This window comes from Trichosurus vulpecula, chromosome 8 (genome assembly GCF_011100635.1).
Source record: "Trichosurus vulpecula isolate mTriVul1 chromosome 8, mTriVul1.pri, whole genome shotgun sequence".
NCBI classification, from domain to species: domain Eukaryota; kingdom Metazoa; phylum Chordata; class Mammalia; order Diprotodontia; family Phalangeridae; genus Trichosurus; species Trichosurus vulpecula.
Window position 1 is genome coordinate 238,943,414 of NC_050580.1, and position 21,925 is coordinate 238,965,338.

Sequence of the window (21,925 nt, forward strand, 5' to 3'; positions counted from 1 at the left end):
AGTTCTAGAGTCACCTTACACAGCAACTTTCTCAAAGGAGATTCCATTAGACACCAAATCTTCCACGAATACACACACACAGCATTTAGAGTAAAAGGGCTTTGTATTCCATCTCATGCCTGAACAAGAACACTTTCTATAAAATTCCCAGAAAAGTGGTCATCAAGACCACCAGATTATCCATTCCACTTCTGGAATACCTTAATTATTGGGAAGTTTCTCCTTGCATTAAGCCTGGACCTACTTTTGCAATTTTCAACTAGATCTTGGTATCTTAGAAAGGGATTCCACAGACGGATAAAAATCAGGGGGTAGTGAAAGAGTGCTGGATTTAGAATCAGGGGATCCAATCTGACACATTCTAAATGTGTGACCTTTGGACGAGCTATTCTACTTCTCTTGGGCCTCAGCTTCCTTGTCTGTAAAATGAAGTGGTTAATCTCTAAGATCCCTAAATCTTAAAGCCTACAGTTCTGCCTGCTGGGGCCAAGGAGAGCACTCTAATCCGATGCCATTTGAACTCTTGCCTTCTGAAAGAAGCCTTTCCCAACTCTTCATCTTTCTCTCCCACTGCTAGTGTCTTCAATCTGGAATTACCTCTGGTATACAGGATGTCACAAAAGTCTTGGGGAGTTTTAAGCTCTTAATAGTATTAAGATAATACCGTACAAATAGCACCAAGTCTATGTCCAATTATACTGAAACTAACCCTCAAACGTACATACCGCGCTTTTATCTTGTGCCTGAAATGCACTTGAAGGCCAACTGCAATTAGTCTTAACAGTACTGGGAGTTTGAAACTGCCCTACACCTTTTGGAACACCCTATACACGCTATATATCTTATATGTACAGCTTTGTTTGCAAACTGTGCCCTTGCATTAGAATGTGAGTTCCTTGAGGGCAGGGACTATATGTTTGCAGGGAGGGGGGACCTTGTTGGTCTTTCTCTGTATCCCCAGGCCTTAGCGCAGTGCTGGACACATAGCAAAAGTTTAATAAATGCTTGCTGATTGATCTATTCCATACAACAGCTCTTCACAAAATTGGAAAGAGCAATCATCAACCGAACCTCCTAGGGCACGGTCTCCAGTGCAGAAGCGTCTTCCTCTTGCCCACCTGGCCGCCCTCCTCTGGTCCACGGCCCATTTTTCAATGGGGCAGCCAGAAGGGGACCCAATACAAGAGACGTGGGTTTGACCAAGGAGGAGAAAACAGTTATTAGCTGCTGTCACTCCGTGTGCCACTGTGAGTCTGTAAATGCAACCAAAAAACAAAGTCACGTCCGTTTCCCTAAGCTGCGACCTAATTGGGTAACGTGGTTGACCCCTGGCCTAAGGACTCCTCCTCTCGATCCCTCCGACCCGAATACCCTGAGGACCAGGGCCCAGCAAAACCCCCGGAGCCTGGAGAGGGAGGATGAGGACAGGGACGAGAAGGGGCGTGGCACTTACCTAAGAAAGGAGAGGGCCAGGGGCCCTCAGCGCCGAATCATCTCTAACTCGCATCTAGCCGTTGCAAAAACTGCAACTGACCAGACGCGGCCGGCGCAACTGACTCTTCTCTTCCCCAGACTCGGCAGCTATGGCAACTTGAACTAGCCGCCCATCCGTGGAGGTTGCAGCGGACCCCCCGCAGCCGCCCCGTGGCCTTCTGGGAGATGTAGTCCATGTGCCCGGAGACGGCGGACGGACCAACCACGGAGAGAACGCGAGGAGAGAAAATGGACTGCAAGTCCCAGGAAGGGTTGCGGGGGAGCCATCCGGTGGCTTTCCCGGAAGAAGCCTGTACCCACCGTCCCAGGACCTAGAAAGGCGTCTGACCGCTGCCCGGGCTGCGTCCCTTCCCTTTCCCCTTCCCTCTTCTTATAATTTGGTTTAAAGGGCCAGTAGCCTGAGAGGGGTACTTATCTGGAGTAATGTCGACAAGTGGTGCAGGTTTCGCATGCTTTTATACTTGTGTTGATTGAGGACCCGGCGTCCAACAGGGATGGATATGGACACACGATATTCGGTCCCTTAGATCCGGCAAAAACTTTAATGACTGTGAACCAGCGATAAGTCTGATGGGTGCAAATTCATTGCATTTTCTACTAATACCAAATTACCTCTTTAATGACTCCCGATTGCCCGCAGGATAAAATAAAAATCATTCTGTTTGGTCTTTAAAGTCTGGCACAATCTGAAATAATCCCACCTATCTTTCCAGACTCGGTTAAGTGTGACTCTCCCTCGTGCGCTCTCCTGTTTCAACCAAACAGACCTTCTTCCGGTTCCCCATCTATGACATTCCAGCTCCCACCCCCGTGTCTTTGCACAAGCAGCTCCCATTGTGCACAAATAGCTGGAATGCTCTGCTTCCACACCTCGACCTCTTAAAAATGCAGCTTCCTTAAAATTTCAGATCAAATTTACACGAAGTGATACAAAGCGAAGTGAGCAGAGCCAGGAGAACATCATACGCAGTAACAGCAGTATTGTACAAAGATCAACTCTGAATGGCTTAGCTATGCTCATCAATACAATGATCCAAGACAATTCCAAAAGACTCATGATGAAAAATGCTGTCAACCTCCAGAGAAAGAACTGACGGAGTCTGAAGGCATGTCAAAGTATATTATTTTTCACTGTCTTTTTTTTCATGATCTTTCCCCACTTTAGGTCTTTGTCTTATTTCACAGCGTGATTAATATAGAAGTGTTTTGCATGATTGCACATGTATAATTTACATCAAATTGCTTACTGTCTCGGTGAGGGGGAGGTAAGAGAGGGAGAAAATTGGGGAACTAGATTTTTTTTTTAAATGAAAGTTAAAAATTATCATTACATGTAATTGGGGAAAAAATAAAATATTTTTAAAAGTTTCAGCTCAAGTTTAGTCTTCTAGAAGACTTTCCTGATAATTGAGGACTTCAATCATCTCATTTCCCTTAGTTGTTATTGTCACTCGAATCAGCGAGCCATTAATAAACACGTGGGAGTATAAAGAAATTTGCCATATGTACTTACCTGTGAACATGTATAATTATAATAGCTAGCATTTCTGCAGCACATTAACGTTTGCAAACAACTTATCAAATATCTCATTTTATCCTCACAACATCCTGGAGGGGGGTGCTATTTTTATCCCCTTTTTATAGATGAGGAAAGTAAGGCAGACCAAAATTAAGTAGGCAGACCAAAATTAAGTGACTTGCCTGGCTGCAGAGCTAACACTGGTCTAAGGCTGGTTGAACTGAGATCTTCCTCACCGGAGATACAGCTGCCTCTATCCTCAGCCACCTTGGAGATATTTCTATGGCTGGGTGATAAGCTGCAAGGAGGATGTGCGAATCAGAATATGGGGGTTTGGTTCAAACATACAAGAGTAAGCGCACAAAATAGAGGTTAGAGAGATAGACTAGAATAGGGGTGGCTTCCCTAGCTGCAGTTTCAGAGCCACTGGATTTTACTAGTGCCCTAACCCAAATTAGAACAGAGGAAGACATTGGCGATGAACTGATCTTTAGAGGTAACTCATGCTGACAGGTTCGATCTGTCTGACCCAGTAGATGTTTATTCCTTTTTATTAAAGTATTATTTACTTATTAAAGTATTCATATTCTTTAAAATTACATTTAAATCTTCTGTTTTAAATCATACTAATGCTGACTATAACTGTTCCTTGTTGTATGTTTCATTATTTCTGAAGGGGAAAGGGCAAGAGGCTCACCAGAAGAAGAAGTGCAGACAGAACACGCTTTTAAAATTAATCTGCATTAACATTTTCTCCATTGCTCCCAAGACGAGACAATCAACAAAATAAGAAACCAAAGTTTGATTCACAGCATTTGCTGGCTTCAGAGGTGTAACCGCTCACTAAAAATCTAAAAATTGGCTCCCCCAAGGGGTAGGAGTGGAGGAGAAAAGAGGACTGACAGAATACGTGACAGATAAGACAAATAAGGAGAATGAACTTTCACTCTCAGAATGTCAGAGTGAAAGAATTTCTTCTCCCCTGTTGGGCCTGAGGGCTCCTGAGTGAAATGAGAGACTAATTTATGGATTATTATATTTTATAAAATTTCTAAAACATAGCAAACTTGAATTCAGAGTTTCCTCTTAATGGAAGTCTGAGACATAAAGGAAGCAAATATAAGTGGTAGAAGAAGGCTCACTGAATAAAGGGGAAATTTCTAGGTTTCCCCAAATATATGTAAAACAGATCCCTATTTTATGTAAAAATGTGAGGCCTGGAGTCAGGAAGAACTGACTTCAAGTCAGGCCTCGATGCTTTCTCTTTTGCTGACCCTGGGCAAATCATTTAAACTCTGCCTTAGTTTCCTCAGCTGTAAAATGGGGATAATAATAGCACCTACCTTTTATGGTTGTTAAAGGCATAAAATGAGATATTTGTAAATTGCTTAGCATAATACCTGGTATGTAGTAGGTTCTATATAAATACTAGATATTAATGTTATTATGTATAAGCTCACAAAGTAAAATGTGAGTACGGATGTTTGAGAGCCTTTGTTTCATGCCATAAAAAATTCCAGAGGCAAAGCAACACAAGAATCCCTAAATAGATCCAGAAACACCTAGAGTTTTCAAATCACCTGAGTCTCCCTCACTAACCCCACAAAATGAAATGAAATTGGGCTTATCTTACACGTAAGAAACTGTAGTGGGCTGGGCCCAACTCAGACCATTCACATGGCCTGAGTTTATGTTTGATACTGGAACAAAGTGAGACAGTCATAGGTCATTCAACTGTTAACAAAAGAGCCATAAAAGAGAAGGATATTCAACAAGTATAGGCTTTATGAAAGTGAACACTTAAATTCAAGAACTCTTAAACTCATTTAGCACAAAACTGAGACTCTCCAATCAAGTCAGCTGGAAAAACACATTCTGCTTCTGCCATGTGCTTCTATTGAAAATTTCACAGTAACCCAGTTTCTATCCTCCATTAAATTGAGAAGGCCCACTCTCAAGATCTCTCCTTTCAGGCTATATATAAACTCATGTCTATTATTGCCATGCGTTTGAGCTACAAGTTGCCATCAATTCTCCTAGAGCTGTGCAAAGAAGAAATCCCTTTTTCTTCATCCCTAGATGCTATACTCTAGATAAAAAAAAAAAAAAGCAGAAGAGGCAAAAAAGAAGATCTAAAGAGAGCAACAGTATGTGACCAGCTAAATTTTATACAACACCGCAGGGGTAGCTGATTCTTATTCAACTACAGAGAACCAATCTCTGAAACTTAATCAGTATGAAGACAGTGGAAATGTGTACGGGTGGGCCAGGATGTGTGCCACAGTGGCTGGTGCCCTATAATCTCATCAGTTTGATTAGGGAACTCCTCAAATTGATCTGAGACTCCCATAATCAATTCTTAACATAGAAATCTTACATCAACAGAAAGTAAAAAGTGTTTGATTGTTTTAAGTATTTTTCTTTTTTTTTTAAACAAATGAATTATCTGTTTTAAATGAATGAATGAAAATGCATTTATCAAGAGTACTATGTACTATGCTAAGCATTAGGGAAATAAACAGAAAAAGTCAAACAGTTCCTGTTCTCAAGGGGCAGCCAACTATATCATTAAGGCAGAATTCATGACTTCAAAGATAACCATGAATATGCCTGAATGGTCCAGAATCGCAGGATGTAAGGAATTCTCTAAGTAGAAGCCAGAGGAGTTAAAGCATTTATTGAAACTCAAAAGTAGCAGACCTGTGCACAGTCCAATGTCCCCAATTTGACATCCTGGCAAGAACCTTCCAAAACCAGTATGCCCATCTCACAATATGACCAGGAGGCCACAGAAAAACATTATGGCAGCAAGCCAAGCCATACTGGTGCTTCCCCCCTACCCACACCAATGCCAGGGCCCTCCAGCAAGAACACCACCCACTGGCCTCAAGCCCCTGCTTAGCACTCTCTGGTCTCCACGAGGGTCAGTCCTGCTTTTTTTTTTTTGTAGCACCTGCCACTGTCACCGCTTCTGCTGCTGTCTCCAAGCTGTGTTCCAGCTAGCTGACTGCTTCCTCTCTCCTCCAGCTCTTAACTGCTCTCACCAACTGCCTCTTAGCTCTGCTCCAACTGTTCAGCAAGCTCCTCCCACCACAGGCTTCATATCATCACGTGGACCAGAACTCAGGTGCCTACCATTGGCTCCAGTCCTAGCCACACCCCCCAGGACCCTGAGAGCCCTACCCCCAAAGCCCACTCAAACGGGTGGGGAAGATCTTCCCATTCACTGATTGCCTTTACACCAACTCATGAATTCAAGTTCAGTTGCAGGGCAGAATGAAAATCTTGGTGAAGTCTTAAGTGGTGGGGCATACAGCAAATTCCAGAGATCAAAACACCATCATGCCTTCTCATTCTTTACATTTCTTGTTCAAATTCTTCCACAAATATTCCATAAAGAATCTACCCAACTCAGTAAAGATGGTCTTCTGGGTCTTTTTAATCTTTCACCAGTTATCTGTCTATTATTATAGAGCTGGAAGGGACCTTAGAGGTTGTTTAATACAGAGGTATCAAACATAGCCCAATACACTCCAAAGTGCAGCCAGAACTAGGTTAAAATGTAATTGAGAAATATTTAGCAAAATAAGTAAAAATAAAATAAAACATCAATAATGTTAAGTTATGGTTTTCTAAGACACTATGCAACCAGTAGGGATCCTTATGTGTGGTTTAGTGGCTCCCTTTCCTATTTGAGTTTGATACCATTGAACTAATCTAACCCTCTTATTTTACAATTGAGGAAACTGAGGCCCAGAGAGGTTAAAAGATTTGCCCAAAGTCACATAGCTAATAAGTAGCAAATCCAGCATTTGAACTCTTGTCTCTAAATCTAGCATTTCGAGGTGACTTTCTCAAGGTGACAGGGAATAACAGAGCCAAGACTGGAACCCAGGGCCTCTGACTCCCTGTTCAGCGTTCTTTTTGGCATTTTACGCCATCCCAGAATGTCTTTATCACTATGACTACGGAACTGTCCAACCTCCTTTTCCAAAAATAGTACTTGTCCTTGATGACGTCTTTTATGCTTCTTACTGAATGCAAATTATCATTGGTAGTGTGCTGCAGAGTACCTTCAATTATCTTTTGAATCACCTCTATTTTTTCGTCTTCTGAAATTATGGTATTCCATGACTCACAGCCAGTGCAGAGAAAAGACTGATGTGACAAATTGTGCTCTGGTTGCAAGAGCAGCTTGGGATCACTGAAAGTACTATGCATTTTCCCAAATGTCATCCAGGCTACCTCTCTCCTATTCAAGTTCTGATTCAGCTATTTGTCTGTCTGCAGTAGACTAATTCAATTGGCTGCCCATCCAACCATATTTCATAATCTCAGCAATATACATTCCTCATCCATCTGGTTTAGCCTACAAGGATTACCATAGTAATCTGATTTGAGTGGCACTGTAGTATTCTAGGCTTAATACCATCATTACAATATGATCTACAAGCTGATACTCTGGAGAACCTCATCATCTTTAAGGAAACCATTTCATTTGAATTTTGAAAAAGACTGTATATATACTAGAAGATGTTTAACTCATCAAAGGGTTTTTTTTTAAATATTTCAACTGAAAATGGAATAAAACCCAAGAATAAAATAAGACAATAGCTCAAAATGACCTAAGGCTGTCTCACCTTAGCCAGCTTCCAAAAAGCCAATGCTAAGAACAACAAAAAGATTCAATTTACCTATGTTCAGATCATGAAAAAGACAAAAGAAGCCCACTGCTTTGGAGTAGGTGTTGTATTAACAGATGACATAGAGAAAATAGAAGCATTAAACTCCAATTTGCTTCTGTCCTCGAGGAGAATGGTCTTGAAACTATAAATAAAGAAATAAATACAGTTTAAAAGTGATAAGGATATCTTTTCCAATTTTTTTATTCTATCATAAGAGATGGCCCTTAGGGTGAGGAAGGAGGAAATATATATTGGAAAATGAAGAACATATAGGAAAAAAACATATCAGTAAACGTTTTAAGAACAAAAGAAGGGAGTAAAGCTAACTAGTGGCAGAACTAAGAAGGAAACCATAGATTCTGACTTGTAGTACAATGCTACTCCACTCCTTGATAAAGATGAGTAAAGCAGTAGCCTCATACAAATTTGTCCAAGCTTAAAGACCTACATTTTTAAAAAATTCACACTCCTTGAGCAGCTTTATCTGCATCACTTATGAGACTTTGTTTTAGTATTTTGAGTATCAAAATCCTTCTTACCCTGGGCTCCTAAAAATTCTTCCTGTTCTCCCCCATTTCTGCACCTGCACAATGGGTCAGAACTAGTCTCAAAGTCAAGTTATTTTATAACAATAAAGTCACCAACATGGAACTATATGAGAAAATTGTAAAGGCCACCAATGTGAAAATATATGAGAAATGTCACCAAATTATTCATGCCCATTTACCCAATGATTGTATTACTGTGTATATGCCCAACAAGGTCAAAGACAGAAGGAAAGGCCTCATCTATTATAAAATATTCATAGCAGCACTTTTCAAGGAAAGCATTAGAAATAAAGTTGATACTTTTTGATTATAAAATGGCTGAATAAACTGCAGTATATGACAAGAACTACTATTATAGTAAATGAGGAACATAAGCATTTCAGAAAAGCAAGTGAAGACCTGTATAAACTGATACAGAGTGGAATAAGCAGGACTAGGGGAACAACAAATACAATGACATCAATAATATAAACAAAAACAAACCAAAACACAGTTGAATTCAGATTAATATCAATGACCAATCTTGATCCTGAAGAATAGAGAAACGCATTGGTCTTCTTTTGATGGAGAGTTGATGGAGTATGGAAGCAGAATGTTATATATGCTGTTAGCCTTAGGGTTTTTTTTAATCAATTAATTTTGCTTAACTGTTTTTCTTTATGTAGTCCCCATTTGGGCAAGGAGTTAGAATACAGCCATCAGGATGGGAGAGAAATGCTCTGTATATTCTGATCCAAAGATCATTGGGGCTGTCTGTCCCAGAAAATGGCAATCCCTCTCTCAGCACATCTTGAAGGGGAGAAAGGAGAAGAAAGAGAGAAATTTCATCTGATTTGAATATATAAGTGTGTCGAAAAGTGGACAAAGGTCTGAAAGGAGTTGCTGCCACAATGAACAGAAGAGATCATAGCTACGTTGTGTATGGAAATAAGGGTCTGTCTCCAGACCCTGCTACCATACCTCTGCTCTAGAACAGGGATGGGGAACCACATTGTGGCCTGCTAGTTCCTTGGGTGCAGCCTTTTGACTGAGTCCAAGTTTTACAGAACAAATCCTTTTATTAAGGGGATTTGTTCCGTGAAGTTTGGATTCAGTCAAAGGGCACTTGAGGACCTAGAGAGCCATATGTGGCCTCAAGGCCACAGGTTCCCCACCCTTGCTCTAGAACCTTCCACCCAGATGTCACAGTCTCCACATGGGAGCTACTAGAGGGAGAGTCTGAGGTCTCTCTGGGGCACAATGACTGAGAGGAAGAAAGGAGGTGTGAGGGAGGAGCATCCATCTCTACTGTTGCTGTTACCACCATAGCTACTGCACTGAGAGGAGAAGCAGATGGGAGGGGATGATGGGAAAAGACTGTCGCTGTGGGATCAGGGCAGAAAGATTCTAAGTGTCTTTGCCAAGAACATGTTGGTGATAGTTGCCTTCTCTCATTCCTTCTCCCTCCAGTGAGAGCATGTATCCCTTCCAAAGCTTATTTCTGTCTCTTCAAAACCTATTTTGCATTTGTCTCTAAAATTCAGCATTAGGATTAAACGATAGTGAACAAAACGTATTACCGGCTTTTACGTATTTAATTTGCTCAAAGGCAGTTGAGAGGGAGGCTATGGTCAGCTATACACAGAGAGAGGAGATTCTCTTTATGATTTGAGGGGATTTTTTTTTCACCATATGGGAAAGAGCTAAAGAGAATTTTTGATTAATAACTATTAATAAAGCTCCCCAAACATAGGGAAAAGATAACATCAGAACTCTGCTGGATACAAATGAGTCAGCACTCTTAGAGAAAGGTAACTTTGTAAGGAGATGCAAGAGAAATCCCCTTGGGCAACTTTACCTCCCAAAGTTCCAATCCTGAGAGCAGGTTTGAAATAACTCTTCCCCTCTGGTAACTAGAAGGAATGTCGCATCTGAAGGGAGGAGCTGGGTATAGAATGGGTCTGTCCACCTAAGATAGGGACCAGAGACATAAGTACTTGGCTACAAGTACTTGGCTTTCCTTCCACCAAACAATATCTTCCATCATTCACTACGAGGGTTACCACCAGGTATATTGAAAAAAAAATAGTGGCAAAACTTTTTTTAATGGGGTTTGAAGCAAATTAACAAAAAATACTGTATTATTCTTAAGAGTTGGGTCTGGGAGGAAGGGGTCTGGACCTATGATTTAATTGGCACAAACAACTCTGAAGGAGGAAACTCCTTCAACCAGTGCAGATCAGAAAGTTCTTTACAACAGTGCTGTCAAACTCATATAGAAACAGGGCCCACTAAACTGCATATAAAGATCCCTACAGGCCACACTTTAATTAAGAAAACCAAGTGTTAAAATTATGTATATGTATAATAGGTATTGTATGTCTTGTTTTTTCAATGGGTGAGAGAGAAGGTGGAGGGAGGGAGAGAATATGGAACTAAAAATAAAAATTAAATATAATTTTACAAATTATTACATTTTTATTTATTTTAAGTATTTCCCAATTACATTTTAATCTGGTTCTACAGCATGCAGGAATGTTGCAGGAAGCATTACAGAGCACATGTGTGGCACCTCTGCTTTACAACATGTTCTTGGAGTAACCTGGAGCACTGAGAGGTTGTTTATTGACTTACCCAGGGTCACATAGCTGGTATGTGCCAAAGATAGGACTTGAACCTAGGTGTTCCTGACTCTAATGTTCTCTCTATCCACTATGCAAGACTGTCTCTCATTCGTAAAATTATACTTCAGTAAAGTTCCATGACAGCATGCTTGCCTGTTCTGGACAATGGACCATGCTCTTGTGCTTTCCCAGTCACCAATGGAGTGGAGCAGGGCAGAGTGCTTGCTCTCGTGCTCTTTAGCATGATGTTTTCAGTGATGTTGTTGTATGCCTTCAATGAGGTTGAAAACAGCATCAAGTTCAGCTGCCGCACTAAAGGTAACATTTAATTTGAAAAAGCTACAAGCCAAGACTTAAATTGCAGGAGAATGGGTGTATGACTTTTTGTTCACAGATGATTATGAATTCATGACATACTTATGTGATATTCATTCATAATTATGAATACAAGGCATACTCAGCCTCCGAGGCTAAGTTGCAACAGAGTATGGATTGATTCTCTGCCACTCATGCTAATTTTGGCCTGACAATCAACACCTAGAAAACAGAGGTTCTCCATCAGCCGGCATCACACCAATCATACATGAAACCAAGAGTTACAGCAAATGGAGAGATTTTGAATGCTGTGGATAAGTTCACTTACTCTGGTAGCATACTTTCCAGAGATGTACACATAGGTGATAAGGTGACACACACATTGCCAGAACTAGCTTAGTGTTTGGGAGGCTCCAAAGGAAAGTGTGGGAAAGAAGCATAGGCTGCATACCAAACTGAAGGTCTATAGAGCAGTTGTACTGCCCTCATTGCTGTTTGCCTGTGAAACTTGGACAGTGTGTCCATGCCATGCCAGGAAACCGAATTGCTTCCATTTGAATCATCTTAGGGAGATTCTGAAGGTTACCTGGCAAGATAAGATGTTGGACGCTAAGGTCCTTTCTCAAACTAAACTGCCAAGCATTCAAAGTCTACTGTAGAGGCAGAACTCCAATGGGCTGGCCATGTTGTTTAAATGCCAAACATACATTTGCCTAAAAGACTATTTTACAGAGAACTCCCACAAGGCAGGTACTCACATGGAGGTCAGAAGAAGCAATACAAGGACACTCTCAAGTTCTCTCAGAAGAACTTTGGAATCAGTTGTGAAACATGGAAGACACTGACACAGGACTGACCCGAATGGCAAGCTCACATCAAAGAAGGCACGGTGCTCTATGAGCAAAGCAGAATTGCAATAGCTCAAAAGAAATGCGAGATGTGCAAATTTAGAGACAATCTCCATTCCAAATGTTCATACAGATGATATGTGCTCGATCTGTGCTAGAGCTTTCTGAGCTAATACTGGTCTAATTAGCCACACAGTTGGACACACTGTACTTTGACCCCAATATAGTAATATCATTTCGGTCCTCTCAGAGCATGAAAGACAACAACCAACCAACTTTTGTAAATGGAAAATTCTTGATCAGCATACATTACTTACTTGTCTCTGATCTCTTCAACTAACTTCACATTGAATCCGGCTTCTCCTACACCCATATTCTGACTAAAAAATCCATGTCCCAAAGTTCCTAACACATACTTCTCTTTTTAACCATCCTGCTACTAAATCACTGTTCATAGAATCAATAGTTACAATTTTGTCAAGCTGAGAAACTCAGATAAAAAAGGGAAAAAATTATCTCTAGTTTTTTCAGAGCCTTTTTTAAAAAATCAAACATAAGGGGTGGAATTTAATGGTCCATAGCTACTCCTATTTGTGTGTTGTTACTTATACACAAAGGGATATTTGTGTTAGAGTCAAGTGCATGCAGAAAAACACTCAGCTCTGTTTAAAATAATTCATCCTTCTTTCTTTCTGCACCTGCCACAGTAAAAAAGGTAAACAATTGGAGGTGCAGAGGTTGGAAATTGGTTTCTAGGTAGCTTTTGCAGTTTGTTCTGTAGATTACTAGAACAATACGTGGTTATCATGGGCGTTGAATTTAAACGTTTCATTGCCCAGAGAGCTAGGAGACATTTTGGTTGAATTGATTACCTTTGGAAAAATCATGATTGTAGACCAAAATTTACAAAAAACTATTTTTAAAGTTCCTCTAGAAAAAGATTGGACACCCCAGTTAAATCATATATATGAAAAAATCTTACAAGCATAGGCTTCATGTAATATAAGTTTTGCCACTAAAGTCCAACTTCGATTATCCTGGTATAACAGGCACTGGATAGAGCACAGGTTCAGGAGTCACGAAGACCTGAGTTCAAATCCAGCCTCAGACACTTGACATTTACTAGCTGTGTGATTCTAGGCAAGACGCTTAACTCTGATTACATCACTCCCCTCCCCCCATCTCTCCCCACCCCCCGACTGCCAAAAAAGTGATCCTCTTTCAATGTAGTAGACCAGACCTGATGGAGGCTGGTCTATTGCCTCAGTGTCGATATTGGAATGAAATAAAGGCATGCACAGTCCAACTGTTAACAAAAGGAGGCTTGCTTAGCCATAGCAAGAAAGGATGTTCATCTAGGATACAGCATTAATTCAGCTAATTACAGCTTCCTGGAACCATTCAATATAGGTTTGCCCAGTAAGAAGCCTTAGGACAAAGCCAGAGGTCCTCTGGTCCTGGACCTTTTGTAGTCGGACAACTAGGAAACTATTTCAACGCCCTGAGTCTTTAGTCTCCCAGGTCAATTAAACCAAGATGATGGCTTCAATACTTTTAAAGAAAAGGGCTAGCCTAGAATCTATGCTGTAAGACTCTGGTAGATATTGATCTTACTACAATCTGCAAAGGCTATGCCAGAAGAGCACAAGTTCTGGCAGGTCTAAAAAATTAGAAAGGCTTCAAGTACAGATCTGTCATAGGAGGACCAACATTGCTAATTTTGGAGAGACTTAAGATATCAAGTGACTTTTTTTTTTGCTATAGCATTTTGTCGTTTAAGGTAGCATGGAGAGATTATGATTACACATTACATGTATATAATCTTGAAAAACTTTAAATGACAAAGTCATTTATTATTATTAGTAGCAGTAGTCTGCTTAGAAGAATGTGCTCTCTCTTTCACTGGGAATGTAACCCCTCCTCCAGAAATGTTGTCAGTAAGAAAGGAAGATTGAGAGCTAGAGGCATGAAGATTGCACTGGAAAATCTATAAAGATTTTGGGATTCTGTGGGTCTCGAAAGAGAGGTTTTTTAAAAAATTAATTTATTTTAACATTCTTTTTAAAAAAATGTTAGTTCTACTTTCTCTCCCTCCCACCTGCCCTTCTCCCATCTATTGAAAAGGCAAGCAATATGATATCAATTATACATGTGATGTCTTAGAAAATGTTTTCGTATTAGCCATGTTGCAACACAAAAAATGAAAAAAGCAAGAAAAATTAAAAGTTTGAAAAGTACGCTTCAATTTGCACTTATAGTTCATCAGTTCTCTCTGCAGAGGTAGATATCATTTTTCACCATGGGTCCTTTGGAATTGTCTTGAACCATCGTCTTGATCAGAATATCTAAGTTTTTCACAGTTGACCATCATTACAATATACTGTGCACAGTGTTCTCTTGGTTCTCCTCACTTCATTTTGCATCAGTTCATATAAGTCTTCCCATGTTTTTTAAAGAGATTTTGGAAGGGAAGCCAAGTGGTCCCAGAGGGTAGACAGAGCACTGCCCTGGGATTCCATGTTGGCCAGTCAAACTAGAAGCAAAGTAACGGCTAGAGGCTATGACTCACTTGACAGCCATGAACAGAGGACATTAAAGACAAGGACATCAGGACTGGAGCCAGGGTTCTGACCAGTGCAAACAACACAGATGGACTGGGACTGTCCAAAGGAATGGAAAGCATAAAGGGTATGAATGTTAGACCCATGGTTGGTGAGATGTCTGAAATCTAATCTATGGCCCTCTTTGTTTCAACCCTCCTTCCCTGGAGCTTTGTCTGAGGAAATCATTATATCTCATTCATTTTTCTCAGCCTGTCCCTCGCTTCCCTTTTCTCTTCCAGCCAGTGGGAGGAGATGTGTTTGTGGGGTAAATGTGTTTCAATCCTATCACCCTACGCTCCCTGATGTAGCCATTGTAGCCTGTATTTAGGGGCCATATTTCTTTGTAAAACACATATAATAGAAGTTGCTACTAAACTATATGTCCAAGGGTTTTTTTTAAAGTAATTTCATTGATACTTTCTGTTTTTTTACATCTTCAGACTTTTCCCCCAGTATCCCTCCTCCAGCAAAACCAATCAATACATTGAAATAATCTGAAAATATATTCAATATAGAACACCAGTTGACTTTCCATTTCTGCAAAGTAATAGGATGGAATTATCATTTCATATTTTATCATTGGGACAATGCTTGTTCTTTGTAGTTTTACAACATTCACTTTTGATCAATTTGTGGCTGTTGTTTCCATTAGTCATTGTGTATATTATTTTCTTGGTTCTACTTACTTTACTCTGCATCTGATCCTGTAAATCTTAACTGACTTCTCTGAATTCCTTATTTTCATCATTATATAACAGTAATATTCCCATTACATTTATACACCACAATTTGTTTAGCCATTTCACAACTGATGGGCATCTTCTTTGTTTAATTTAATTTAAATTAAATTTATTTATTTAACATATTTAGTTTTCAGCATTGATTTTCACAAGAGTTTGAATTACACATTTTCTCCCCATTTCTACCCTCCCCCCCACTCCAAGATGGCATATATTCTGGTTTCCCTGTTCCCCAGTCAGCCCTCCCCTCTATCACCCCACTCCCCTCCCATCTCCTTTTCCCTTCCTTTCTTGTAGGGCAAGATAAATTTCTACGCCCCATTGCCTGTGTATCTTATTTTCTAGTTGCACGCAAACACTTTTTTTTTGTTTTTGAACATCTGTTTTTAAAACTTTGAGTTCCAAATTTTCTCCCCTCTTTCCTTCTCACCCACCCTCCTTAAGAAGTCAAGCAATTCAACATAGGCCACATGTGTATCATTATGTATAACCCTTCCACAATACTCATGTTGTGAAAGACTAACTATATTTTGCTCCTTCCCAACCCATCCCCCTTTATTGAATTTTCTCCCTTGACCCTGTCCCCTTTCGAAAGTGTTTGTTTTGGATTACCTCCACCCACATCTGCCCTCCCCTCCATCATCCCCCCCCCCCTTTTTTATCTTCCTCCCTCTTCTTTCCTGTGGGGTAAGATACCCAATTAGGTATGTATGGTATTCCCTCCTCAGGCCAAATCTGATGAGAGCAAGGTTCACTCATTCCCTCCTCACCTGCCCTCTCCCCTCCTCCCACAGAACTGCTTCCTCTTGCCAACTTTATGCGAGATAATCCACCCCATTCTATCTCTCCCTATCTCCCTCTCTCAGTATGTTCCTCTCTCATCCCTTAATTTGATTTTATTTCTTTTAGAAATCCCTTCATCTTCAACTCACCCTGTGTCTGCTCTCTCTCTCTCTTTTATATATATAGATATATAGATATAGATATAGATATATAGATATATACATAGATATATATATACATAAACATATATATATATGCATATTCCCTTCAGCTACCCTAATACTGAGGTCTCATGAATCATACATGTCTTCTTTCCATGTAGGAATGTAAACAAAACAGTTCAACTTTAGTAAGTCCCTTGCAGTTTCTGTTTCTTGATTACCTTTTCATGCTTCTCTTGATTCTTGTGTTTGAAAGTCAAATTTTCTATTCAGTTCTGGTCTTTTCAATGAGAAAGCTGAAAAGTCCTCTATTTTACTGAAAATCCATATTTTGCCTTGGAGCATGATACTCAGTTTTGCTGGGTAGGTGATTCTAAGTTTTAATCCTAGCTCCATTGACCTCCAGAATATTGTATTCCAAGCCCTTCGATCTCTTAATGTAGAAGCTGCCAGATCTTGGGTTATTCTGATTGGGTTTCCACAATACTCAAATTGTTTCTTTCTGGCTACTTGCAGTATTTTCCCCTTGATCTGGGAGCTCTGGAATTTGGCGACAATATTCGTAGGAGATTTCTTTTTGGGATCTATTTGAGGAGGCGATCGATGGATTCTTTCAATTTCTATTTTTCCCTGTGGCTCTAGAATATCAGGGCAGTTCTCCTTGATAATTTCTTGAAAGATGATATCTAGGCTCTTTTTTTGATCATGGCTTTCAGGTAGTCCAATAATTTTTAAATTATCTCTCCTGGATCTATTTTCCAGGTCAGTGGTTTTTCCAATGAGATATTTCACATTGTCTTCCATTTTTTCATTCCTTCGGTTCTGTTTTATAATATCTTGATTTCTCATAAAGTCACTAGCTTCCACTTGCTCCAATCTAATTTTTAAAGTAGTATTTTCTTCAGTGGTCTTTTGGACCTCCTTTTCCATTTGGCTAATGCCTTTCAAGGCATTCTTCTCCTCATTGGCTTTTTGAAGCTCTTTTGCCATTTGAGTTATTCTATTTTCTAAGGTGTTGTTTTCTTCAGTGTATTTTTCAGTATTTTTTTGGGTCTCCTTTAGCAAGTCATTGACTTGTTTTTCATGGTTTTCTGGCATCCTTCTCATTTCTCTTCCCAATTTTTCCTCTACTTCTCTAACTTGCTTTTCCAAATCCTTTTTGATCTCTTCCATGGCCTGGGACCAGTTCACGTTTTTCTTGGAGGTTTCTTTGGTAGGCTCTTGCACTTTGTTGACTTCTTTAGCCTGTATGGTTTAGTCTTCTTTGTCACCAAAGAAAGAATCCAAAGTCTGAGACTTAATCTGGGTGCGTTTTCGCTGCCTGGGCGTATTCCCAACCAACTAACTTGACCCTTGAGTTTTTCAGTGGGGTATGACTGCTTGTAGACTAGATAGTTCTATGTTCCACGTTTGAGGGGGGAGGTGCCAGCTCTGTCACAACAGCACCACTCCTTCCCCAAGAACCCCCAACCCGGACTGGGCTTAGATCTTCAGCAGGCTGCGCACTCCTGCTCTGATCTGCCACTTAATTCCTCCCACCAGGTGGGCCTGGGGCCGTAAGCAAGAGCAGCTGTAGCTACCCCACCTCCGCTGCCCCCGGAGCTGGAAGCCGAACTGCGAACTCCTTCCACTCCCGCAGCTTTTCCCACTAACCTCCTCTGCTGTCTTTGGTGTTTATGGGTTGAGAAGTCTGGTAACTGTCGCAGCTCACTGATTCAGGGTGGTAGGGCACATTCCACCCGGCTCCTGGTCTGATTGGTCCGTGCTGCTCACACTGGGCTCTGCTCCACTCTGCTCCCAGCTCCCAACTCCCAACTCCAAGCTCTGTGTGGGATAGACCTCACCCAGAGACCATCCAGGCTGTCCTGGGCTGGAGCCCTGCTTCCCTCTGCTGTTTTGTGGGTTATGCAGTTCTAGAATTGGTTCAGAGCCATTTTTATAGGTTTTTAGAGGGACTTGGCAGGGAGCTCACGCTGGTCCCTGCTTTTCAGCCGCCATCTTGGCTCCGCCCCCCCATCTTCTTTGTTTAAAATTGCTCCTATAAATTTTTTTTGTATATTTGAGTTTTCTTCTTATCAGTTTCCTTGCTGGGGATATCTAGCACCGGGATTTCTAGATCAAAGCATAAGGACATTTTAGTCACTTTATTTGCGTAATTTCACATTCCTACCAACAATGCACTAGTATGTCTATCTTCCCACAATTCCTCTAATATTAACTACTCCCATTTTTTGCCATCTGGCATTTTGCTTGATGGGACCTCAGTATTGTTTTGATTTTCATTATTATTATTAGCAGTAACTTGGAGCGAGCTTTCATATACTTATTAGTAATTTATAATTGCTCTTTCAAGAACTGTTTATTTCCATCCTTTACTTGTCTATTAGGTAATGATTTTTTGGCCATATAAGTGTATGTATATGTGTATACACATACTTATACACATATATGTTAGTTGTCTAACTAACCAAAACTCTTCCCTGAGAAATTTGATACAAATTTTTTCCTTACTCTACTAATTCCATTCTTATCCTAGATGCATTTTATTTGTGAAGAAGCTTTTTGATCTTAAGTAATTGAAGTTATCTATTTTATCTTTAGTAATTGTTTCTATCCCTTGTTTGGTCAAGAATACATCTCTTACTCATAGCTATAAAAGGCATGTGGTATTATCTTTGATATTAAGTCACATACTCATTTTGACTTTATTATTGAACATGCTATAAGATGTGGGTCTAAGCCTTATTTCTGCCAGACTGCTTTCTAGTTATCCCAATGGTTGCTACCAAATAGGTAGCTCTTTATGTTTTCGCGTTTATCAAAAACTGGGTTGTTGCATTCTGTTATTTCTGATTCTTCCTTGTCTAGTCTGTTCTTTACTCCACTTCTCTATTTTTAGCCAATGCCAGGTAGTTTTGATGGCTACTTGTTTATAATAGTTTGAGATCTGAAAGTTCTATTTCCTTTTTACCCTATGTTTTTCCCCATTATTTCCCTTGATATCCTGGATTTCTTTTCTCCAAATGAATTTTGGTAGTATCTTATAGAGTTCTGCAAAGTATTCCTTTCATAGTTTAATTTGTATACAATTAAAATTGGTAGTTACTTTTGATAGTGTGGTAAGCCATGAACACTAAATACTCCTCCAGCTATTTAAGTTGTTCTTTATTTCTTTCAGGAACACTTTGCAATCATATCAATATGATATCATGAGTACTTTTGTAGGTTTTCCCACAAATTTCAGATATTGGGTTTCCCTTTCTATTATTATTGCCTCTTGGATTTCTTATTACTATATAGAAATGTTCTGCTGATTTTTCTAGGTTTATTTTGCAGCCTGCAACTTTGAAAGACTATTAATTGCATCAGTTAATATTGTTGTTGATTCCCTAACATTTTCTAAGCCAGCCAACATGTCATCAGCAAAAAGATTAAATAGTTTTAGCTCTTCTTTGCTTTCTTTACATTTTTAATTTCCTTTTCTTGTCTCATTGCTTTTATTAGCACTTCTAGAACTGTAGCAACAGTGATGAGACTAAGTGTCCTTGCTGAACTCCTATATTTGTTTGGAGAGCTTCTAGTGTATCTCTATGCCCTATTACGTAGTCACTTTGTATAAAACTTCCATGTGGTGCTAAGAAATATATTCTTTAGCAGTCTCATTTAGAAGATGCCATAAGTATTTCAGCTCTAGGTTCTCTAGAAGTTTGTTTAATTTCATATCTTCCCCTTTCTGTTAGGTTTGTCCTAAACTGAGAAAGACATTAAAGTGTCCTACTATTGTGGCAACTAGGTGGTGCAGTGGATGGAGCATGGGCCCGTAGTCAGGAAGACTCATTTTCCTGAGTTCAAATGTGGCTTCAGACACTTACTAGCTGTGTGACCCTGGCCTAGTTGCTCTTTGCCTCAGCTTTCTCATCTGTAAAATGAGCTGAAGAAGGGAATGGCAAACCACTCCAGTATCTTTGCCCAAAAACCCCCAAATAGTATCATGAAGAGTCAGACACAACTGAACAACAAGACTATTATAGTATGATTGTCCATGTGTTCTCATAATTCAATTAATTTTTACTTTATTCATTTAAGTACTAAGGCATCAAAAGACTATAATGTTAATACGAATATTGTTTTGTTGTCTGTGATTCTTTTCCTTATATCATGAATTTTTGTTTTTATTTTGTCTGATAACATCATTGCAACTCTTTTATGGAAACACCTGGTGTATTTAAATTTTGTTCCAGCCTCTCATTTTTAGTCTGTGAACATCTTTGTTCTTTAAGTTTATTTATTGGGAGCAGATTGTGGGGTTTTATTTTCTTATGCAGTCTGTCTGTCACTTTTATTTGATTGAACTGTGTAATTGATTCACATTTAAAGAGTTTATGTTTTCCTCCATTTTCTCTAATATTGTGGGTTTTTTTCAGAATTAGAATTTTTTTTATTGTTCTGCTTCTGTTAAGATGGTACTTTTTCTCTTCAGGTTTATTTTATTTTTAGTTTGCTTATTCCACTTTAAGGTGACCCTATTCCCCCAGGCTCTCTCCCCCTCATCCTCAGGCTCAACCCTACCTGTTTATTACCCCTTTTCCTAGCTTTGGAATCTTACTTATTAGTTCTTTTTTATTCTTTCCTCCTTTTATCTAGTTCTTCCACCTCTTTTTTCTCTCAGTAAGTAGTAAGATCCCCTCTTTCTCTCTTCTCCTTTAACTTCTTTTATTTCTTATTCTTATTTTTAATTCTATGGCCATTTAACATGATTTTTATCTCTATGAGTACATGGTTTGAGATTGAGAGAAAACAGATTTTCTCCAAAAGCTTGGGAAGGGGGCATAGTGAACCAACCAATTAGAGAGAAGTTCTGAAAGTGTTGTACTATTCAGACTCTTTTGAACTTAAAGAGCGGATTAACAAGGAAATGAGCACATAACCAGAGAACTGCAGAAGAATGGAGCAGTTGTGCATTCATTCTCTTTGGCATGGTTACAGCTGGCCTAATAGCCTTGCCTAGTGTTATAAGCCTTTTGACACTACCTACCCATCAAAGGCCTCCCTCTCTTGCGGGGCCTTGTGTTCCCCAACTTCATAAGTATTCACATAGATTCTCTGACAACTTTTGAGGAATGTTGTAGAATATCCCCACATAGAACAGACTATGAGACTAGATAACTTCTAAGTTTCCAGTTTTACAGTTGTAAAATTCTCTCCTATGAATCAAAGTCTGCAGGCTACTAGTGCAGAAGAACATAATTCCCATCAAGATATCTGCTATGCTCAAGGCATTGAGTGCCTTTAGTCTCATTGAAGCAGAAATTTGTATTTGGCTCTCGTTTTACACCATCTGTTTCTTTTACCACATACTTGTCTTCTACGGTCCACTCTTATTGGTCTGGAGTAGTTTTGCATTGGTTAGAACTAACATTCAGGAGAAATAAGCATTTGAGACCAATAACTTGGTGTTTACCAGCTGTTACATCTTGGTATTAATCTTACTTCCTGAGGAAATGGTGTCTAACTTTGGCAATTGTTAATTTTAGAAATGAGTAGAACATTTGTTTTTTCCTGCTTATTAGTATTCCAGGTTGGGGAGAGGAAAGAAGGGAAAATGAGACCAATTTTAAACATGTGG